The sequence below is a fragment of the Melanerpes formicivorus genome, unplaced genomic scaffold (assembly GCF_026170545.1).
Source record: "Melanerpes formicivorus ecotype bairdi unplaced genomic scaffold, bMelFor1.0.p_v2 SCAF_50, whole genome shotgun sequence".
Lineage (NCBI taxonomy): Eukaryota > Metazoa > Chordata > Aves > Piciformes > Picidae > Melanerpes > Melanerpes formicivorus.
This window is the reverse complement of record NW_027142402.1, coordinates 4041101-4062524: the sequence shown is the minus strand read 5'-3', so window position 1 is coordinate 4062524 and position 21424 is coordinate 4041101. Positions and strand designations below refer to the sequence as shown.

Sequence of the window (21424 nt, the reverse complement as noted above, 5' to 3'; positions counted from 1 at the left end):
GTGTTAGTGGAGAGATGGGGGGAAGGAAGTGGAGAGGGGCCGGCTGCCCCCATGGGCTGCCGGAGCCGCTGGATGTTCGGGCTCCCCGCCGAGCTGCAATGGACGCTGCCCGCCGCTGGCCGCAGAGCGGAGCCGCCCCGCCGCCGCCGCCGCCGCCGAGGGAGAGCTGCTCGCCAGGAGCCGGCCCGCAGCGCGCCCCTCGCCCGGCGCCGAAGAGGGTCCGGCGGTTTTCCTCTTCGGCAACGCTCCGGTCAACGTCGGCTCTGCAGCCGGCCGCCCAGATAGGTTGCGTGGCAGCCACTGCTCGAGCGAATAGGTAAACACCCCTGTGTAGATGTGCTGTTGGGAGAGGAGAGAGAGACAAAATCAAATAAAAACATAGGAGAATGCGGATGTTGTGCTTGGCACAGGGACTGGCGCTGCGCGGGGAGATGCAAGAGCCTCTTCTCCTGTGCCTTGTGCGGTGGCGAGATGTAGCCTGGCGCAGATGAAACCCTTACGTAAGGCAGGCTGGGCACCTGCTGGGCCGTGCATCGCCAGGCGCTGCCCCGCCAGAATTACCTGGCTCTGGCCCTGCCGTGCCGCAGCCTGGCACTGCGGGGCCTGTCCTAAAAGCAGACTTTTCATCTGCCAGAGCTCTCCTATGCGAGAGCTGCGTAGCGTTGGGGAGCAAACAAAAAATCACTTGCATTCCAAACTCAGAAAATTGAACTGGTTTCATCGGTTACCGAGCTTAAAAGCTTGAAAGGAGAAGGTATAAATCTTACTTCGCTGCCAAGCCGTACTAGCCTTGCTTTAGAACGTTTCTACGTGGTTGCCGTTTACTGCTTCACACCCTCCAAACATTCTTGACTTGTTTCTTTCCCTGCCCCACAATGTGTTAATATGTTGCATGGAAATAAAGATGTCGGTGTGCACAGTCCAAAAGGCAAATGTGTGTGCAAGAACTGGAGGCAAACCACAGGACAGGGCTGAGACCTTTCTTGGATTTTATCTCACTTTCTACCTCTGCCTGCATTTTAGAGCAAGGTGATGAACTTTCAGCCTCGCTGCTTTTCTTCCCCTCTTCTCCCTTCATCCTCAAATTAAGAGCAAAACTTAAATCACCCTTTTGCTGGGCAGATTTTTTTAAGGTAAAAGGATTCCTGTGCAAAGTGAAACATAAATTATTGTAGGAGAAGCTGGAAGTATTTACTGTAGAGGCCCTGGTGAAAGTGAAAATAAAAATCCAAGGAATACTGCGTCCTTCCCTGGAACAAGCAGCCACGTTACCAGAAATGTGAGGTGCCTGTGTATGTCTGTGTGATGTGATGAAGTTTGTGTCAAGGTTTCTTTCCATTTTTGGGAGAGGGCAGCCTGTAGCAAGAAATTCACCCTCCCCCCCCCCCCCTTTAGGTTTTTGTTTCCTCCTTTTCCTTACCTGTTATCTGTCTCGATGAAGGATGAGGTCTGTGAAGCCTTGTTTCCCCTTGTTGTTGCAGAATTCCTCGGATGAATCAGAAGTAAGCACCGAGAGCATTTGGTGATGTCCGTGGGAGGAAGGCACAAGCCACCAAGGCCCGGTTCCCTCCATCTTGAGCCTTCCGTGGTGATTTGCAGCAGCACAGGGAAGTACGAAGCACTGAGGGACTGAAGTCAGTGTTTAAATCTGGCTTTGCTTCGCTGTAAATGACCATGCAAGATTCAGATCAGCAGAGGAGCAGGGATAGAATAGCAGAAGTCCTTAAGGTGCCTCTCTTAAAAGTTCTGGTTTGAGATGAAGGAGTGATTTAGAAAGCGTGGGGATGTTTACTGTCCTAACAGAAAGTGATGATCCACATTATTTACATGCTAGTTACTTCTTAGCTCAATCTGTATCACCTTTTAGTTTCAGGGGAGCTGTATGGATTTAAGTTAGTTAAGGAACTAACCCAGTTAAAGTTTTAAATCATGGGAATAATACTCACCCTTTCTGTCAGATTTGCCCTTCATGTTACTTGTGTTTCATAATCCTCCTAGCTCTCCATTTCATCATTACAAGACCAGCATTTCCACTGGGGGGGGAAAGGAGGGGGAGAGAATAGAAAAAAAGAAGAAGAGAGGAAGAAAAGCTCCCCTTAAAAGATAGTCTTTGAAAAATATCTGATCTCTATTTTTCACCTTTAAATAAATGTAGGGCACAGGCTCATCCGAATCTTTTTTGTCACAGGCCGATTTAGTTTCAGTTCCTCACTCTGGTAATTTTTAGATCCAGAAGCTGTCAGAAAAGGAATGTTTGGTGCACCAGAACCTTTTAGGGTTTGGATGTAAGGCATGATATCATGAGTAACATCTCCACTTTTGTTATTTTTCTTACATAGTAGCGACGAGATTGAATCACCATTTTTAGCTATTCTTCAGCAGAACTTGCAATCTATCAATGTGTCAGCTCAACAGCAGTTTTCTCTTCACACTAATGTGAACCAGAAGGTCCAGCTATCAGTGATTTTGACAATTTTATTTTATCTGAGATTGCATGTGTTGCAGAAGTTTGAGGAGAATGAATTATAGGGCCCATTACGTTTTCCTAAAGATATACAAAACATGAAATGCATCACCGAAAACACTTCAAACTCGTTTCTACCAGCTCACATCCCTAACTTAGGTGTTTCAGCAGCCTTCAGCTATAACCACACCAATATTTGTCTGATAAACAGCAAGCAGAAGATCAGATATGGGTCCCCTATTTTTGTGGATACCTCAGATTGCCCTCTCTGTTGTTACATAATGCATCATAAAGAAATACGTGCTTTCATTCTCTTTAAATCACTCTGGCATGGATAGTACTAAGCCTTCCTTCAAGTCCTCGTTATGCAAGTCCTTGCTGCTGTTAATAGCTGTCAGCTCTGCCTGGTTACTTAAAAAACAAGGTAACTGCAGACCTTTTTTTGTGAAGCTCCTTTCATTTCTGGCACGCACAGTGAGTCAGGTCCAGGTGCGTCGCTCCCTGTCTCAGCTACAAGCAAACCACTGTGAGCAGTTTTTTTCCCCCCGTTAGAAGGAAGTCCCATTCACTGCAGCATACCACAAAGTACGCTGATTTCTTTGTTTAGTGGTGTCTGTGAGCACATTATGAGTATCTGGATGCACTTCTCCAGCGTCAGAGCACAGTGGAACAGCCTGGAATGCAGTTAACATTTTAAGTGTCTGCTGGAAAACGCAGGCACAGAACGAAGCACTGAGGAAAAACCCAATCCATAGCATAGTTAAAAATCTGTGACCAGTGCAGCAAAGCTATTTAGGTAACAACAACAGTGGGGAAAAAAAAAAATCCATATAAGCATTAAGTGCTATTATTTAAAGTAAAATCTGTGTTGTAGAAGTATGAGCAGCATTCAGGTGAAATGGGTGAGACATCTGCAAAGAGCAGAAAGAATCCCGTTTGGAAACTACCGATGGTGTGCCGTCTTGCTTTACTTGGGGAGCAGAAATTAACACCACAAACCAGGCAGCTCAGCTAATTCTCTGGGTTTTGGTTTGGGTTGGTTTTTTTATCTTTATCAAATGTAGAGATCATTGGTGGAGGCGGGGGGGGGGTGGAAATCAGGAGAGACCTGTCTGGATTTTGCAGCATCACGGAGATCGTTCCGGGCATCCTGTGCTTTAACAAGGCCCCGGGTTTAGAGATGCCGAAATGGGAATAGCTCAAAATTAATAATAGTGACTATATAAGGGAAAAATGCAGTTTATACTTGCAGAAGCATACAATTAGTAACTCAGTCATGTGTCACCAGGAAAGGAAGGGTTTGTTTCTTTTTCTGCTCATAGCTCTGGTAGTTGGACTGCTGCATTTTGATGGTTTTGTGCCTTTTTGTTGCCTCCAAATCTGGCGCCCTGGCTTGTTTCTTTCCCTTTTCCTACTCCTAATTATTTTTTAAAGTTCAGCTGTATTCTGCTCAGGTTTTTTTTTTTTGTATGACACATGAAAAATACATTACTTTTTTTTCTTTATTACTCCTTTTGCAAGCAGTAGGTTGGTGGGAGGAGGTCTGCAGTGTAAAGTAGTGTACCTACAAATTGTACTCCAGCGGGAGATTAAATAAGCAAGAGCAGAATGACTGAGACAAGTCATTTGTCACAGATGTTCATGCAGTTCTGGTGTTCTGTTTTAAGCTGGATTCATCAAACATGATAAGGAATAATTTCTGTCTGCTGTGAAGTTACCCTTCAAGGAGTCTAAGTGGGTTAAGTTTCAATTGTGGTTTGAAAACAGAGGGGAAATGTTACCGGGCAGTCGGCAGCTTTGATTCGGTAGCCAGCGTGGGCTCAAGGAAGTGAATTGGAGAAGGCTGCTTTTGCAGCATCAAAAAAAATCTATCAGTTCAGAAGTAAAAAGGAAAATCCATCACAAATATATTACTGTGGAGCAGAGTTACTTCAGCCCCAAGATGTTTGGGGTTTTTTTTCCCCCCGTGGAGCACAGAATTTTTACCGTAAGGGTCTGGATTACGTTTGTCATAAAGGGTACCGATGCTGTCGGAGAGCGAGAGGGAAGCGTTGATGTGACAACCTCTGGTACTTACCTGGCATTTACTGACTGCTTTGACACTTGCTTTGTGAGTTTGTAACATAAAGTTTAGCAATAAAGCTTAGTGAAAATGCATGAGGTAAGCATTAGTGTAATATTTATTTCACAGGGTTGGTTTTTTTTAGGTAGATTGATTATCATGTGTAATAAAGTAGAATACAGATGAGAAGGCCCAGGACTGAGATGATTTTCTTTTTAAAGGAGATTTAAAAATAAATAAATCAGACTCACCCTTAGTTTGTGTTGGTTGATCTCTCTTTTGATAACAATTTTCCCTTCTGTAAGCTCCTTCCTGTCTCACTTCTTTCAGAAATGCTCTGCCCCTGCCCTGAAAAGGGAGAAATAGAATGGCTACCATTAGCTTCTCTGTACTGGAGCAAAATGATTATTTCATTTTCTTTCCCCCCAACAGAAATCCATGCTTTCATTTCCTGGACTTCCAGATAGTTGAACTGAGGTGATTTCTAGGAAGATAGGTAGTAGTGTCCATTTTAATGCAGCTTACTGCAGCACAGCAGCTGTAACCCGGCGTTTCTCATTGTCAGAGAGGCCGAGTTGTCAGCCTGTTTGCTTTTGAGTACCTGAAAGGTGAATTTGGGGGGGGAAAATAAAGCAAATACATTTAGGTATAATGTTTGGCTTTTTAGTCTTTACATCCTTTGGAGTTTTGGAGGTGAAGGCTTCGTAGACTGATTATCAGAGAAATTGAGGCTTACATAATCAAGCCATACATTTTTCTATCGCCTCCCTTCCCCCCATTTAGCTTTCATTTTACTCTGGGCAAAAAAAAAAAGGGGGGGAAATGTTGGATGTACAATTGCTGCGACATGCTGATTGCATCCACGCTTTCATGAGGCTGCAGAGCTAAGCTATTTAGTATGTATTTAGGAAAAGGAAGCAGTAAGCAAAAATGTTAGAACCTTCAGATGGCTAAACTTGCAAATGATAACAATCATTAAACACAATGTTCTCTAATGTGCACCTAGCTGAGTCCTTTCTTTCTGTGCAAGGGGAATGAGGGAAATTTTCTGTATTGCAAATTCAGAATCAGAAAAATCAGAACCTCTCTCTTTCTTTTTTTAACTCATCCTAAAGCTTGGGGAGGGAGTTGGTGTTAATACCCACCTTTCAGAGGATGAGCAGTGGTTGTTGTGGACAAAAATATATAGCCAGTGAATGGAAACTCTGCCCTGCTAGATAATTAGAAATTGAATTAATTGCAAAGAATGCTATTAAAATTTTATCTAAATATGTTGAGATGAACTCTTACCCATAGGTGGCAGTCAGCTTTCACTCTAGTAGGGGTGCCAAACTTTTGCTTCATGCTGTTCATGCTGCTGCTGGAATAATTTTGATGGGGTATGCCTGGGTGCATGTACCTCTGCACATACATGTCTTTGTGTGGGGAATGGGGGAAGGAGGTAAAACTAACCCCAAATTGCTACACAGGAGCAAAAGGAATCACCCTATCCTGCAGAAAAGATCCAGGCATGGTTAAAACCACACAGACCATTTTTAAATCCATCCTTTGCTGATGCTTGTCTAAATGAAGCAGTGATAATTGGAGAAATGAGCCCCTCCAGATTGAGGAGAAAGGCAAGAATCTCACCAGCCCTGGAGACCACGACCCTGCACTGTGCCCAATCCTCCAGACCGTCTTTCTGTTTCATCACTCGTTATCTGTACACTTCAGAAGCACTACAGCCTCTCTGCCCGGGAAATCCCAGCAATAAGCTCCTTCAAACGTCGAGCAACGTACAGAAAAGGTGCTCCTGGTGAGGCTGTCCTCAGCCACGGAGAGCCAGCAGAACCTGTGGGCTGCACTCCTCTGTCTCTTTGCAGTTGCCGTTGACACGGTGGCAGCGCTGCGCAAGGGGAGGACGCTGCCTGGGAGAGCAGAGAGCGGCTTTGATTTCCCCTCAGCTTTTTTAGGGCTTTCTGCAGTTTATGGGAATTTCCTTTTGCAATACCACTAAGGAGGCACTTGGGACCCCACCAAAACTGGAGGGGATAGAAGGAGCTAATAAGGCCAAGTCATCTCAGTCTAAAACAAACAGAACTTGTGAAACTGCACCCGAGATGTACCAAGACGACCGTGGCTCTTCTGAGGGCTCCAAGCACAAATTCATGAGTAGGTAAAGTCACCTTCTTTTTGCTATCACAGCTACACTGGATCTCTTCTCAGTTAACATTGTGTCGAGGCCAGTCACTGTACACTTTCAGCAGAGGTCAGGAACTAGCATTTTACAACATGGAAAAGTGGCAAAATATACAATTATGTGTTGCTGCTACAGCGTTTTGCTGTGATGCAAGATTAAGGGCTCAGAATTGAGCAGAATGGTGCAGTATTATTAAAACAGAAGGCCTAATTCTCCTTATGCAAGAGTCACAGCAACACACATCATTGTATAAGCCAGAGCAGGCAGTGTGATTTCATAGGCAAGCATGGCATTTCCACATACGTGCAACCACGGCGTGACTAATTAGGTACTTGCATATGCACGGCCCCAGTTGTTCCCCAACTGTAATAATTAGGAGGGTTGTTGCACTCCACCTTAATTCACACTCTTGTGTAACGCTGTTGAGTACAAGATAGCAGGTGGTGATACACTGGCTGGTGACAAATGTGTACATTTGATAGGAGTTTTGAAGATCAGAGCTTCGATAGTCAGCTCTGATCTGGACGTAGGCAGGAGCGGAGAAGACCTCCTCAGCCATCAGGCCTGCTCCCAGCTATGGCAGGCAGCCATGTTGCACTGTTCATTTCCTTGCAGAAATGCCAGACTCCATCTTGAAGCTACCCTTGCCATGAGGTTGCTCCTTGTTCTCTGTCCCTCTCATGTCCAGCTCAGCCTCTCATGTTCAGTGTGGCCTCTGACTTCAGTTTAAAGAGCATTTCCCTCTCCCTGCACAATGTCCCTTCTCATCTGTCACCACTTCAGCTTCACAGGCTACTGCCAACATCTGCTCAGCCAAAACAGCTGTGCCATACCTGTGGCAGACAAGGATGCTTTTTCCTGACCTTTTTTGCTCACTTTCCTTTGCACCTTTCCCACTTTCAGGAAACCTCTTTTAACACACAGGGCTGGCAGCGGACACCGTACTCCAGATGATAAGGCAGCAGGGCCTCTCGTGGTGTCATTAATACCTTCCTATCCCTGCAAGACAAACAGCAACTAATATTTTGATTTATTTTTTTTTGGTTAATTTTCAATGTTTCTATTCAGAGCTCCCTGCTTTCAGCATCTCACAGGCTTGGAGGACTGACTGAAGCACCCAACTTAACCTTTTATTTTTATGGATGCTGATAGCAAAAGCTCTTGCTGTTAATTGCTGGGTTATGACCTTGCCTTTTGCACTCTGACACTGGTGTTGCATGACAAGGCTGTCAAAAGGCTTTTTTTTTTTTCCCCTTTTAATAAGAAGGGTGTGATCAATTTAATCCAAGCCAGGGGCTTCCCCTGAATTTCCTGGCATGTCCAGATTTGCTCAGGAATCTCCACACTTTGCACAGCTACGGACGTGAGCTGGGACATGCACCTGATAGGGCACAGGGCTGTACAGGCGAGGCAGCCTGGCTTATGAAACAGAGTTGTCTCCAGTATTCCCTTACCTGGGGCACACCATGGTGTGTTATTTCAGGTAAGCCTTTAGAGTGTCACACAGTACTCCTGACTCGCTGTCCTGCTCTGGCTTCATCTGACAGCTCTGGGAGCAAGAGACCAAATTCTGAACTGGTTTTTTCCAGGCTCAGCAGAGGAGGTGGAGTTAGAGTCAGGTTATGTTGTTTCTATTGATCCTGTAGGTTAACCTCCAGCCTGGGAGAATGAGCAGAGAGCAAGCTGTACAAAAGTTGTGGCACTCCTGAATAACATGTAATAACTTACTTATTTTCTTTAAAAATAAAGCAACCTGGAGGCTTTAGGGGTTGGATCTGTGGAAGTTAGTAACTCCACAAACTCAGTGTTAGGTTGGAATTGATGATCTCCAGAGCTCCCTTCCAACCCCTACCATTCTATGACTCTAGTTGCCCCTAATTAAACATCTATTTTTCTTTCTTTACTCTGTCTTTCCTTGTGATTTGCTGTATGAAATCTGTACTGTGGCATTTCTAAACAGTCATTTCACCTGATATATTTTACTTCTGTGCCTGCAGGGTGGCTAAGAAGCTGGACTGTGGTGGTTTACCACACTGAAGATCTTTGGCTAGGTTTGGTGTATGCTGAGCTCCAGGATGCTGAGCCAAGTCCATCATCTAAAATGGCTTTCATGGCCTTTGCTACACAACATTCCAGCCCTTTCTGTACCCTGGTTTTGTGTCCCTGGATGATGATTCCTAGGCTAAGGCAGTCAGTGAAAATTAGCAGTAAGATCTATCTGGTTAAGTTTTTTTTTAAGGGAAGTCTGCTATCAGCTTTCCTCTGGCCTGAGATTTCCTCCCCTTCAAAACTACTCCACAAGCTTTCATTCATATGAAGAATTAATTTAGTAATTGCTGTCCTCCTTAGTTTTGGGGGTTTGGTTGGGTTTCATTTTCAAGTGGCAGGTTAACAACTACTTTCCTGAAATCCAGTCAGGTTAAGTCAGCTCATTTCCTGGATGCAGGGGGGAAAAAAAAGGGAGTTTGGTGGATTTTTGAACTGTCTGCCTAATAATAATAATAAACCAGGTTGGAAGAGACCTTCAAGATCATCGTGTCCAACCCATCAACCAATCCAACACCACCTAAACAACTAACCCATGGCACCAAGCACCCCATCAAGTCTCCTCCTGAACACCTCCAGTGATGGTGACTCCACCACCTCCCCAGGCAGCCCATTCCAATGGGCAATCACTCTCTCTGTGTAGAACTTCTTCCTCACATCCAACCTGAACCTGCCCTGGTGCAGCCTGAGGCTGTGTCCTCTTGGGGCAGCTTTGTAATGGTTTTCTTTTTTATTTATCCAATTTATCCTGCGCTTCCTTGCATCCAAATTCTTGGTGGGCAGCCCCAATTTCTGTCCCCCTTTTAAACTCTGATAACTTCTAAAATCCTATTGGAGGTAGCTGCTTCTCTACTTGGATTCAAGGGCTGAGCTGTACAAGTTTTCCCACTCAGAAATAAGGCAAGCTAAATGAAGTTTGTTTTTTTTCCCCCCCATTGTCACCTCTGTGTAAAAGATTCGAGGAGAAGCTCACTCACAGAGATGATGGTGAAACATAGGATTTTCTTGGAGTCTTGAGCATGTAGCTGAGGAGATCATAAACATAAGAGCCCCTCTAAATCCTGCAATTTACTGCCCCAAGACTTTCACACTGCACTTCTAGCCCAGCCAAGGGCTGCCCCTATCTTGGAGGGTTTATAAAGTCTTAAAAAGAAAGTGAGCATAGCTAAGCAACGTGGTTAAGGTTGCTAGGAGTTAAAAGGCAACCTATAAAACCCTGAAATTACACTCAAATGAAGGAAATGCTGAAGAACATCTCTGTGTCAGGCTATGTCTCTAAAACCACTATGAACTGTATCAAAAATTGAGTTCAAGGTAAAATTCACTGGCTCACAGGGCACTAATTCTTAGCAGTGGCTCTAGAGAAAGATCCAGGTAATTAACAGACCATTAGGCCTGATGAGCAAGCTAGGTGAACTGGTTAAAGAAAAGAATTAGTGACCAAATGGGTAAGTGAATGTGACTTGGGGAAAGAAACAGGCAGCTCCTGTGAGGAGAAGCCATGCCTTGCAAGTTCCTCTGTATGGGGAGAGGGAAACCTGGTGGGCACACCTACAACACATCGGAAAAGGACGTTTGACAGCCTTTACCAAAGGCTCTCAAAGTCAGTAAGCTGTGTGGGTAGCTTCTCACACGGGCAAACACGTGAAAAGAGAGGAAGCAAAGCACAGAAGTGAATGCTCACTTCTGGTGGTGATGGGAGACAAATAGAGAGCCCTCGACCAGCATTATACAGCCAGCTCGGAAATCTTCTGGGAAGGGGCATGAATAAACATGGCAGAGATTACTGCCAGCACAAAGACAGCATGAGAGAAGACATTGTGAAGCTGAATAACAGAGCAACAAAACAGCAGATGAACTTTGGTGCAAGTTAACTGCTTGACAATCCTTTCAATGAAGGTATTTTTCCTACTATCCAACCCAAACTTCCCCGGGCACAACCTGAGGCCGTTTGCTCTTGTCCTGTTACTTAGGAGAGGAGACCAGCACCCCCTTGCTACAACCTTTCAGGGGGCTGTAGAGAGCTGGAAGGTCTCTCCTCAGCCTCCTTTGTTCCAGGCTAAACCACCCCTCACAAACCCTGCTCTCCAAACCCTTCACTGCTCTTCTCTGGAGGCTGTAGCAAGGTGGGTGTTGGTCTCTCCTCCCAGGTAACAAGCGATAGGACAAGTGGTCCTCAAGTTGCATCAGGGGAGGTTTGGGTTCTGTATTAGGAAAAAATTCTTCCTTGAAAGGGCTGTCAAGCACTGGAACAGGCTGCCCAGGGCAGTGATGGAGTCACCATCCCTGGAGAGATTTAAAAGACAGATAGATGTGGTGCAGAGGGACACGGTTAAGTGGAGACTTGGCCGCCCTGGGTTAGCAGTTCACACTTAGTGATCCTAACGGCCTCTTCCAACCTAAGCATAGAATCTGTGATACCGTGGCCATAGAGATAAAAGCAAAGGGTGGCAGAGTACAGTAATCTTCAGGATGTGTGGCCTCATTATCCTCAGCTGCTGTATAAGCCTGGTACAATAGTTCCTACTGCATCTTCTTTGAACTTTAACTACACCTTCTTTAGGGCAGAGAAACATTTTCAAAATTGCCTGAACATCATAGCATTCTTTAAAGGTGTAATTTGCAGCTCTTCCATCCACCACTTTTAGGGCAAGTCAGTAGTTCACTTTCCCCCTGATTTATTTGTCAGTGTCATAGGGATAACTGCATTTGCCTGCTGGCATGAAATGCTGGAGGGTCCTGCAATTTCTGCAGTTTCAGGTTGCAGTTTATCTTGATGGGGAGCAGCATCCTCAGATTACAAATACATTAATTCCCTTCCTGGAGCAGGAGGTTTTTCAGGAAATAAAAGCCCATTCCCAATCAGCCAAGGAAATGAGGGCAGGCTGGGATACCCAAAATGAGACCAGGAATATGCAATGTTAATACAAGATGCAGATGTAATGTTGTGGAGTTATCCTTTTCATATTCCCTTGTCATCCAAACAAACAAACAAACAAAAAGGGCAAATATTGTTTGGCCCAAGTGAGATAAAATTTTGTTTAGGGTTAAAGTTAAACCAGCCCCACTGGCTATGGATAGCTGGGATTTAAGAAGATGCCAAGGCCACCTACAACCAGGATTACCTCTAGTGGGGGTCACTCAGAGACAATTTAGTTCAAACCTTTCCAGTTTGAATGACCTTTACAGAAACCAGGTCTCAGCCAGCACAGCCAGGGACCAGATTAACTCTGCCATCCACACCTGCATGATTCCTGGATGGCCAAACCCAACACATGGCTTAAATGCATCTTCTGGCAGTAAGAGTTACCTCCCAGACTAACCACAGCCTGTATCTCACACCAAAAAAAGCTGGCTGTGGGGACAAATACAGAAGTATCTTGTTCACCACATTTGCCTTCTGCTTGGGGATACAAGGAAGCTTTCACTGGGTGCAGAACAGATTTCATTCACTTCATAGATTGTGTTCTGCACCTGATACAAGTATTTGGTTTGCTGAATTTTCTAAACTCTGGAGGGGAAAAAAAAAAGAAGTGTTTTCACATAGCTGGCTTTCCAGAAAACAAGCAAACAAACTGAAAAGCCAACACACCTCCAGCCTGGCAATGCCCACCTGACAAGGGCAACACACCTCCAGCCTGGCACTGCCCACCTGACAAAGCCAACACACCTCCAGCCTGGCACTGCCCACCTGACAAAGCCAACACACCTCCAGCCTGGCACTGTCCACCTGACAAGGGCAACACACCTCCAGCCTGGCACTGTCCACCTGACAAGGGCAACACACCTCCAGCCTGGCACTGCCCACCTGACAAGGGCAACACACCTCCAGCCTGGCACTGCCCACCTGACAAGGCCAACACACCTCCAGCCTGGCACTGCCCACCTGACAAGGCCAACACACCTCCAGCCTGGCACTGCCCACCTGACAAGGCCAACACACCTCCAGCCTGGCACTGTCTACCTGACAAGGCCAACACACCTCCAGCCTGGCACTGCCCACCTGACAAGGCCAAGACCTCTAACCTGGCACCATCCAGCTGACATCAGCCACTTTGCTCCAGGAATAAACATAGCCTGGACCTGTTCTATCACCACAGATGAAAAGCAAAAGCAACTTTCCCACCACCCAGGCTTTTGTCCAAAGAGGATGTCCTCCTTTTTATTTTACACACAGTAGTAGCACCTGAGGGGTGAGGTAGGTTTCATTTCCTGGTGACACATGAAACACCCTTCAGGTGCAAAAAACCCCAGGGTAAGTATGGAAGAAAGGAGTGGAAACCAGGGAGTATTAACTACTGATGGACAGCAGAGTCCTCAGGAGGATAATTTTTCTCCTCTCCAATCTGGAGCCCGTATTCAAATTTCTCCCAGCAGCACATGCATGACTGATACTTACTCAGCTGATAGTGCCAAGCAGCAGTGACCCTGGCACCAATGCCCAGGCAATATTTACAAAAGGATGAACTATTTTCCAACAATGTCTCCAATGTACTAAGCACAAACAGGCTTTTCTTCGACATCAGGCATGCATGTTGTCTCGTTCCAACGCTTTCTGTGCGTGGACAAATGTATTCATTGTGGACAATGCAAGGAAAATGTCACTCTCTATTTATATCCCAGTTTGCCTTTGTCCTCTTTACAGTATCTCAGGGCAGTGATGCAGAGCAGAGCCTTGCTCTCAACTCATGCTGCTTTCCTCCTCATCTTCTTCCAAACCTCTCACAGCCACAGAGCTGCAGAGAGTTAAAAGGTTCCCTACAGCAGATTGGGTTTTTTATTTGAGACACAAAGATCAGTCTCTCTCTCTCTCTCCACTTCCCAGCAGAGAAAGATCTAAGTCCTGCCTCTTGCTCCATCACTTGGAGCACATAATGGTCTTGGCAGCAGAGGCTGTGGTGGTAGCAGTGTTTTTGAGTCATGTAAGTGGATGCACCTGGTACATCAGCCTGAATAGGCAATGTTAAGGCAATTCTCCCCCAGTAATGCATGAAACCATCCACTTCATGAGCAGCCTCTCTGGGATAAAGGCTGCCTTTTTGTTGGCTTGGATAAGTTCCCCAGTATGGTCAAAAAGGAATAATGGAGGACTTTAGAAGAAGGGCCCTTACACAGAAAAGAATTAATCTAGCAGCAGAGGGGCAGGGAGAAAGATTTAGTGACACTTGAAAACAAAACACAACCCAAACCCCCCAAGTCCCAGGACTGAACTGAAAGCATGGCTTCAGACTTGCACTGTGGAGAAGAAATCATCTGTCCTGAAAGCAGCATTGCTGGGCAGGTTGGACACATTTTTGGGTAGGCCTTAGGAACATTATTTTAAGTGACATTTCAGGAAATGCTGTTCTGCTTTTCAAGCACTGCCTGATTTTTTTCTCCAGGATGGAAATTTCCACTGCTCTCAAGTGTGGCATTCCACTCTGATAAGCTTCAGTTTATTGGTAAACTGATAAGCATCACTTCAGCAGTGCATTTAAGCACATCTTAACAACAAAACAAAACAAAAAAAGTCAACTGATAAAACTCCCTACTTCTACAGCTAAAATCACTTTGCAGTGCGAGCTCCACCTCAAGCAGGGATTGCCTTTAAAAGGTTTCTGCAGTCGATCCAGCCATGTGCATACACAGAAAATATTCATACATGCCTCAAATGCAACAGTGAAATTAATGTAACATTCCACACTGCTCTAAGAGATAGAAATCAACTCACATTTCTCAGGAGAGGATGTGTGACTGCTTTCCAGTGTGAGACTCCCAAGGTCTCTACACCCACTTGCATGCATCTCCCCCAGCAAAAAGCATCCTTTCTGCAAAGGTTTCACATCCAATTCACTATCAAGCATCTAAACTTTCACTGGTGATTATAAACTTATAAAACCCTCATTGCTCCCACCCCCCCAGATAAAATATCTCAATTGAGCTGAAGCAATTTTGTTCTCTGAAGGGAAACTTTGAGACTTAATGAATATAACTAAATGAGGTGGTTTTTTTTTGGTTAACCACACAGTGCATTTTAGATAAAGGTGTTACATGGAACACCAAACAAATGAACTCTTCTTGTAACTTGTGCTTCTAATAGTGCATGATTTCATGTGCTCTGCCACAGAAAAGATTAGGTAGCTTGAAAATTAGAGCAGCCAAACTTCTAGCAGAGCATAAGGTGAAGATAAGGAGCATTGAGTCACTGAAAACACAGAAGCATAGAATCACTTTGGTTGGAAGAGACCTTCAAGATCACCAAGTCCAAGCATTAACCCAACACTACCAAGTCTGCTGGTCCCTCAGCACCACATCTAGTATCATAGTACCAGTCAGGGTTGGAAGGGACCACAAGGATCATCTCGTTCCAACCCCCCTGCCATGGGCAGGGACACCCCACACTAGATCAGCCTGGCCAGAGCCTCATCCAGCCTGGCCTTAAACACCTCCAGGGACAGGGCCTCAACCACCTCCCTGGACAACCCATTCCAGGGCTTCGCCACTCTCATGGTGAAGATCTGCCTGGCTGTTAATTCCCTCCAGGGACTGGGACTTCACCACTGCCTGGTCCAGGAGCTGATAACCCCTCCCGAGAAGAAATTGTTCCTCATGCCCAACTCAAACCTGCCCTGGCACAACCTCCCTCATCACCCTCTTTCTTCTTCATCACCCTCTTTCTCCTTCATCACCCTCTTTCTCCTACTTGAGGAATTTTTAAATTGCAATTGAGCAATTCTTACACAGTGGACAAAAATAACTCCTATTAACTGGAAAAGCATTTTAAGGTCTTTTGACTTGAGGGTTTAGAGATAAACTGTGATGCTAAGGGCACACCTTATCGTTCCCAGGAACTGAAGTTTGACAAAGGTTGGCAATTCTGACACGTGGGGAGGTGATTAAACTTTCTAAATGATAGAAAACCATGCAGAGGCCTCAAGATGAAATGATCATCTATTATAGATGCATGCAATATATAGGACTTCAGAAGCTGCTTGGCAGCACTCACTCAACTCAGTTCTTTTTTCCATTGAGTTTGTAGAAGGTAGCATTCCCCAAAGTTAAATCTGGCTCCTCCAAATACAGAGGAGGAATTCATTGGTATTGGTATAATTCATATAATTTGGTTACAAGCTGGGTTTTGAGTGTTGGAGGTGTTCAGGAGGAGACTTGATGGGGTGCTTGGTGCCATGGGTTAGTTGTTTAGGTGGGTTGACCGAAGGAGTTGGGGCTGTTCAGTCTGCAGAACAGAAGGCTCCGAGGTGACCTAATTGTGGCCTTCCAGTATCTGAAGGGGGCTACAGGAAGGCTGGCTAGGGACTGCTCAGGATCTCAGGTAGTGATAGGACTAGGGGGAATGGAATGAAGCTGGAGGTGGGGAGATTCAGGCTGGAGGTGAGGAGGAGGTTCTTCACCATGAGAGTGGTGAAACCCTGGAATGGGTTGTCCAGGGAGGTGGTCGAGGCCCCATCCCTGGAGGTGTTTAAGCCCAGGCTGGATGAGGCTCTGGCCAGGCTGATCTAGTGTGGGGTGTCCCTGCCCATGGCAGGGGGGTTGGAACTAGATGATCCTTGTGGTCCCTTCCAACCCTGACTGATACTATGAAGGTCTCTTCCAACCTGGTCTATTCTATGTACATAAGAGGTTGTTTTGTTTCCCCCAAAATTCCTGACATTGCTTTATGGCTGCATTGAAAACACTCAAACAACAGATTAGTTCTCTTTCAGCTAATGAATCTCTCTCTATATATATGTATATGTGTGTGTATATATATATATAGGGAAGTGTTTTAATCTGGTTTGAGTCTTTAGTGAACAGCAGGAAATGTATTTACATTTTTTTTATTACCTTTATTATTCCCCCCAACCCCCAACCCAGTTTTAAAAACTCTCCTCTGCATTTGCAAAGAGCTTCATTATGTGCATGTCAATACTGAAGACCTTTCCTGCCAAATTGTATCATTTTATCTAAGGGCAACTCTTGGAAAGTGCCACTTAGCAAGTTCTTTTCATCAGATGACATGTAATGAATGATTGCAGCTAGCAGTATTTGATGCTTTTAGTTGGTACTGCAGCAACTGGTATTACTCTTTTTTTTCCTCCCCCCCCTCCCTTTTTTCTTTTTGGTAATTTCACATTTCTTAGCAACTAAAAAGGGAAAAAAAAAAGAAGTTGAACTTCTGTTGTTGGAAGCTGTGCTAGGATTGTTTTCACAATCTGCTCTATTTGTCTGCTCTCACATCTGACAATCCACCATAAGCAATTGAGAAACATTTTCTGCACAAGCTGCATTAAGCCTCATGGCAATTATTGCTATCTTGGCTGATCCATTCAAAACCATTTCTCCACTTAATCCAAAAAACCTAAAGCTCTTTCTCTTTAGGCTGCATATTCTGTCTTGTGGAAGGCTCTGCAGTCACGGTCAGAACGCAGGTACAGATGCAACGTGACAGACTGAAGTTACACAGACTCAATATTAGGCTTTAATCACTCTGATTACTCTCTCTGCTGGGTCACTGCACCCCTGGATATGCTGTGCTAGACCTACAGGCAGTACTGACCTGATGTTTCATAATTCAGCTTCTATTTTATACTCCAAAATTAGCAGATTACTTTAGATAGCCACAGCGATTTGGCCAGAAAGAAATCTCCTCTGTGAGCTAGCTGGCTCTACAGAGCAGTGCTGCACAACTGAATTCTCTATTCATAGTAGTAAGTTTTCTTCTTCTGCAGCTGTTAAGTACTAGAAGTGTTGCTTGGCATCTATGGAGAGCCTACCTGATCCTAGTCCATAGCTCAGTGGCCAGGGGGTTGGGAAGCTCCTGACCAGGCTGACTCCACATGGGAGCTAGCTGCCTGCACACCACAGTCCCACCACTATGACAAGCACTGCACCTTCTTGGGCATTTATTACCCCAACACATATTCACAGACCTGAGCCAAACACTTCATAGAATCATAGAACAGGTTGGAAAGGATCTTAAAGATCATCTAGTTTCACCCCTAACACCCTGGGCAGGGACATCTTCCACTAGACAAGGTTGCTCAAGGCATCATCCAACCTGGCCTTGAGCACCTCCAGGGAGGAGACAGAAGGGAATTAAGAGATGGGGCCAGACAGTCCTTAGACTGTTTGAGAGTGTGCTCATGGGGCTGAACAGAAACATTGCAACCTACTTCTAGCCTGGCAGAAGTTGAGTAGCATTACTAACCTTCTGCTGGAGTCTTCAGATGAATGCTCCTGCTCTCTCCAGGCAGAATGTCTTCAGAAGCTGGTGGGGGAATTTCAAGTCTTACACCTGAGAAGCCAGCAAATACCAGTGGACTTGAGATTTCATTTCAGTTTTAAGTGACACTTCAAAGATCTGATAGTTTTCAAGCTGTGAGTAAGCAAATAGCTGGAAGGGAGAATGAAATGCTGGTGCAGATTTTGACAGCTGATAGCTGACAAGTTTGGCAGCCATCTTCACTGCTCCCATCCAGTGTGGTTTTAAAGGAGGCAGTGGACCTAATCTCTTTCACCAGGGCTAGCCAAACATCTAACAGGTGACCAAATATCATCATGCTGATCACCTGGGCTTTTTTTTCCTGTAGCCAATTGCTCTTCCTAATGAAGAGGATGATTTGTTGATTTAGTTGCTGTCTATTTAATCCTATTCCTGGGAAATCAAGCCTCTAGGAGTACCTGACAGACCACTGAAAGGTGGCTTTCAGGTACTCAAGCTCTTCACGCCTTTTAAGTCAGGCAGTCTTGGTGCACATCCTTGTGCAAAAGCTTCTGCAGATTGTTTTACTTCACTCCTTTGACAGTGGCATTAAATTCAATAGCAAAACTACTCCCACCTTCTTTAGATCAGTAACTAGATAAGGGTAGGTTAGAGCCACCTGCTTTTAATTTAGCCTTTAGTGGTTTTGTTTGGCAGGGAGTTTAAAAAAGAAAACCCAAACCAACACAACTGCTGAGCACTAACCTTGAATTAGAAGCTGACCTCTGAATTAGTCAACCTTTTTCTTGTAAGTGCATTTTGTAGAGTATAAACATGAACCCTGTATTTACATAACATTAGTGACAGCCAAATGATCTCTTACCAGCATTAAAACTGGGAAATCCCAACCACTCATTCCTTGCTGGAGAATGGTTTGCAACTCCTGAGAATAATCTCTCCACCAGACAGAGAAGGTTGATCATCACCTAACCACATTTTCCAACCACATTTAGGATTCCTCTGGCTCTTGCACTAAGAAGCCTTCTTACAATTACTGGAAAATAAAGCTAAACTGCTGCTAAATGAAATGCAGATCACTTCCCAGGGTGCCTGTGGAATGCTCTGGCTGTGCTGCTGGGGATGGTGCAGCCTGCTCCTCTATCATGGTGGCTTTGTCCACTGTGCTAACAGGAGACACTGTGAAAGAGCAAAGAGTGTCACAGAAGCTCTGAATTGCCTAGATTGGAAAAGACCTTTAAGATCATCCAATTATTAACCTGAAGGACTGACAAGTCCTCAACTAAACCATAAACCTAAGCACTACATCTACAGGACTCTTAAATGCCTGCAGGGATGGGGACTCCACTACCTCCCTGGGCAGCCTGTTCCAGTGCTTGACCACTCTTTCAGTACAGACATTAAGAAAAATGTTCAATTTAACCTTCCCTTGGAGCAACTTGAAGCTATTTGTTCTTGTCCTATTTCTTGTTACTTGGTTGAACAGACCAACCTCCACCTCTCTACAACCTTCTTTCAGCTAGTTGTAGAGAGTGAGAAGGTCTCTGATAAGGTCTTGGGTAGCCTGAATCCAGCTTGGCACTGGGGAGCCTCAGCACCAACAGAGGACCAATGATGGCTCTGAAGGATGTCAGTCTTCAGCAACCTCATGGTACATCTAAGTTTCTCCACCTCTCCCATTCCTGGCCTGCCAGGAGGGCAGGATGGAGCAAAGGATTTCAGTCCTGAAGATGAGATGCTCAATCAATGAAGGGTCATTCAACCAGCAGGTCTGAAGCCCACCTCTGCTTTCCCAGCTGGAGCAATACAAGAAGGCACAAAGCAGACTGGTAGCCCCTGGTACCCACATGCAAACAGCATCCTAATCCATCTCACTGCAATGTCTGAAAGGCTTGGAGCTTTTTCCTCACATCTAGGGAAAATGAAAGCCATGGAGTGCCAGCAGGCTTTTCATAGAATGCCACAGGTTGGAATGGGCCCTTGAGAGTCATCTTGTCCAAACACTCCCCACGCACACACAGGGCAAGCAGAGAGATCTCTAACTAAATCAGGTTGCTTAGAGCCCCATCAAGTTTGACCTTGAATATCTCCAGGGATGAGGCCTCAGAAGTGCCTGTGTTCCTTTGGCTGCAAGGTTGGGGATTTGTAAGAATAAACTTTGATAAAATGGGCACGTTAAGGATGATGACAAACAAATATAGAATAATAATAACCAATACAAAGCATTCTCCTGGAATATTCTGCAACTCTCAGAAGCAAGCAACAGGTTTCCAGAGGCAGAGAAGTTACTTGCTTCATTTTAGCTTATTTTTGCCCACTTAGAGTATTTTGTGGATGTGGAAGCTCTCTTTTTTTGGTGGTGCTGTTGAATAAGGAGCAGAGCAGCTTTAGAGTTTTGCAAACTATTTTCAGAAGGTGATTTTTCCTTTTCTCTCTCTTTTTTTTTTAGCTGATTGCAATAAGAGTGCATACCAGAGCAGAACACAATGTTTGTTGGCATGCCCTGCCATAAGAAGTCTCTAAATTAAGATGGTATTTTTCCTGCTTTCAGCAACAGCAGCAAAGTACTCTGCTCTTTGCTCTGTGTTGTTATTATTAGCTCCCCCATGATCGAATTCCAGCCTCGGGCACTGGTTGTGTGATGGGGCCGAGCTCTGATGGCAGGTTTCAGCCCTTGTTTTGTCTGCCTGCGTTTGCCCTACCTAATTCACGATAGGAAACACAAAGGCTGGGCTGAGCAGAAGGGAACTGCACAGCCAGTTTAGCTGTCCTCAAATTACAGCTTTTGACTTGTCCCCAGACTAGAGTAAAGTTATGTTCTGCTTAACAAAAAGGGTGGAGAGACTTCTACTCCAGGCAGAAGTTTATCAGCTGCAGCTTCATCTCCACGAGGAGGGAATAAGAAGCAAAAACATCTGAAGGCTTCTTTCACCACCTCCCTGAGCAGCCTGTTCCTAGGGTCATCACACACTGGCACAGGCTGCCCAGGAAAGTGATGGAGTCATCACCTCCCCTGGAGGTGTTTAAAAGATCTTTGGATGAGGTACTTAGAGACATGGTCTAACAGTTGTGTACAGGAAGATGTTAGGTCATGATTAAATTTGATGATCTTAAGGTCTCTGCCAGCCAGATGTTTCTATGATTCTATAACCAGCAGCAGACCATTTTCCACTGCCCAGCACTTGCTCACCATCCTCTTCCACAGGAGTTCCACCCAGCATTTGTGGGGGAAGGCATTCTGGGGCAGGCTGAAGGTGGCATGGAAGGTGTTTCTTTACTCTTCAGTATTGCCAAACACTCAGTTCAGAGCAACCCTGGGAAAGGAAATGGATGGAGAAGTCATGTGCACAAAAAGCAGTGGACACTGCCATTGAACAACATCTGAGGGGGGAGGGGGGAAGTGATGATGGCATTTAAATCAACAACTGTGATTGCAGTTTTGGTCCTTTCAAGCTCTGAGAACAGATCTTTGTG

At 45.1% G+C, this 21424-nt stretch overlaps 1 long non-coding RNA gene across 1 annotated transcript; it reads right to left on the bottom strand.

The window, feature by feature from the left end:
* Positions 1 to 254: 254 nt before the first annotated feature.
* LOC137452245 (uncharacterized) lies at positions 255 to 21277 on the bottom strand. The gene is made up of 7 exons (XR_010990025.1): positions 21141 to 21277; positions 17939 to 18025; positions 8160 to 8364; positions 4778 to 4869; positions 1947 to 2033; positions 1421 to 1662; positions 255 to 339 (listed from the first exon to the last, which is right to left on the bottom strand). It is a non-coding gene; the product is annotated as an uncharacterized lncRNA (long non-coding RNA).
* Between the last annotated feature and the right edge of the window lie 147 nt (positions 21278 to 21424).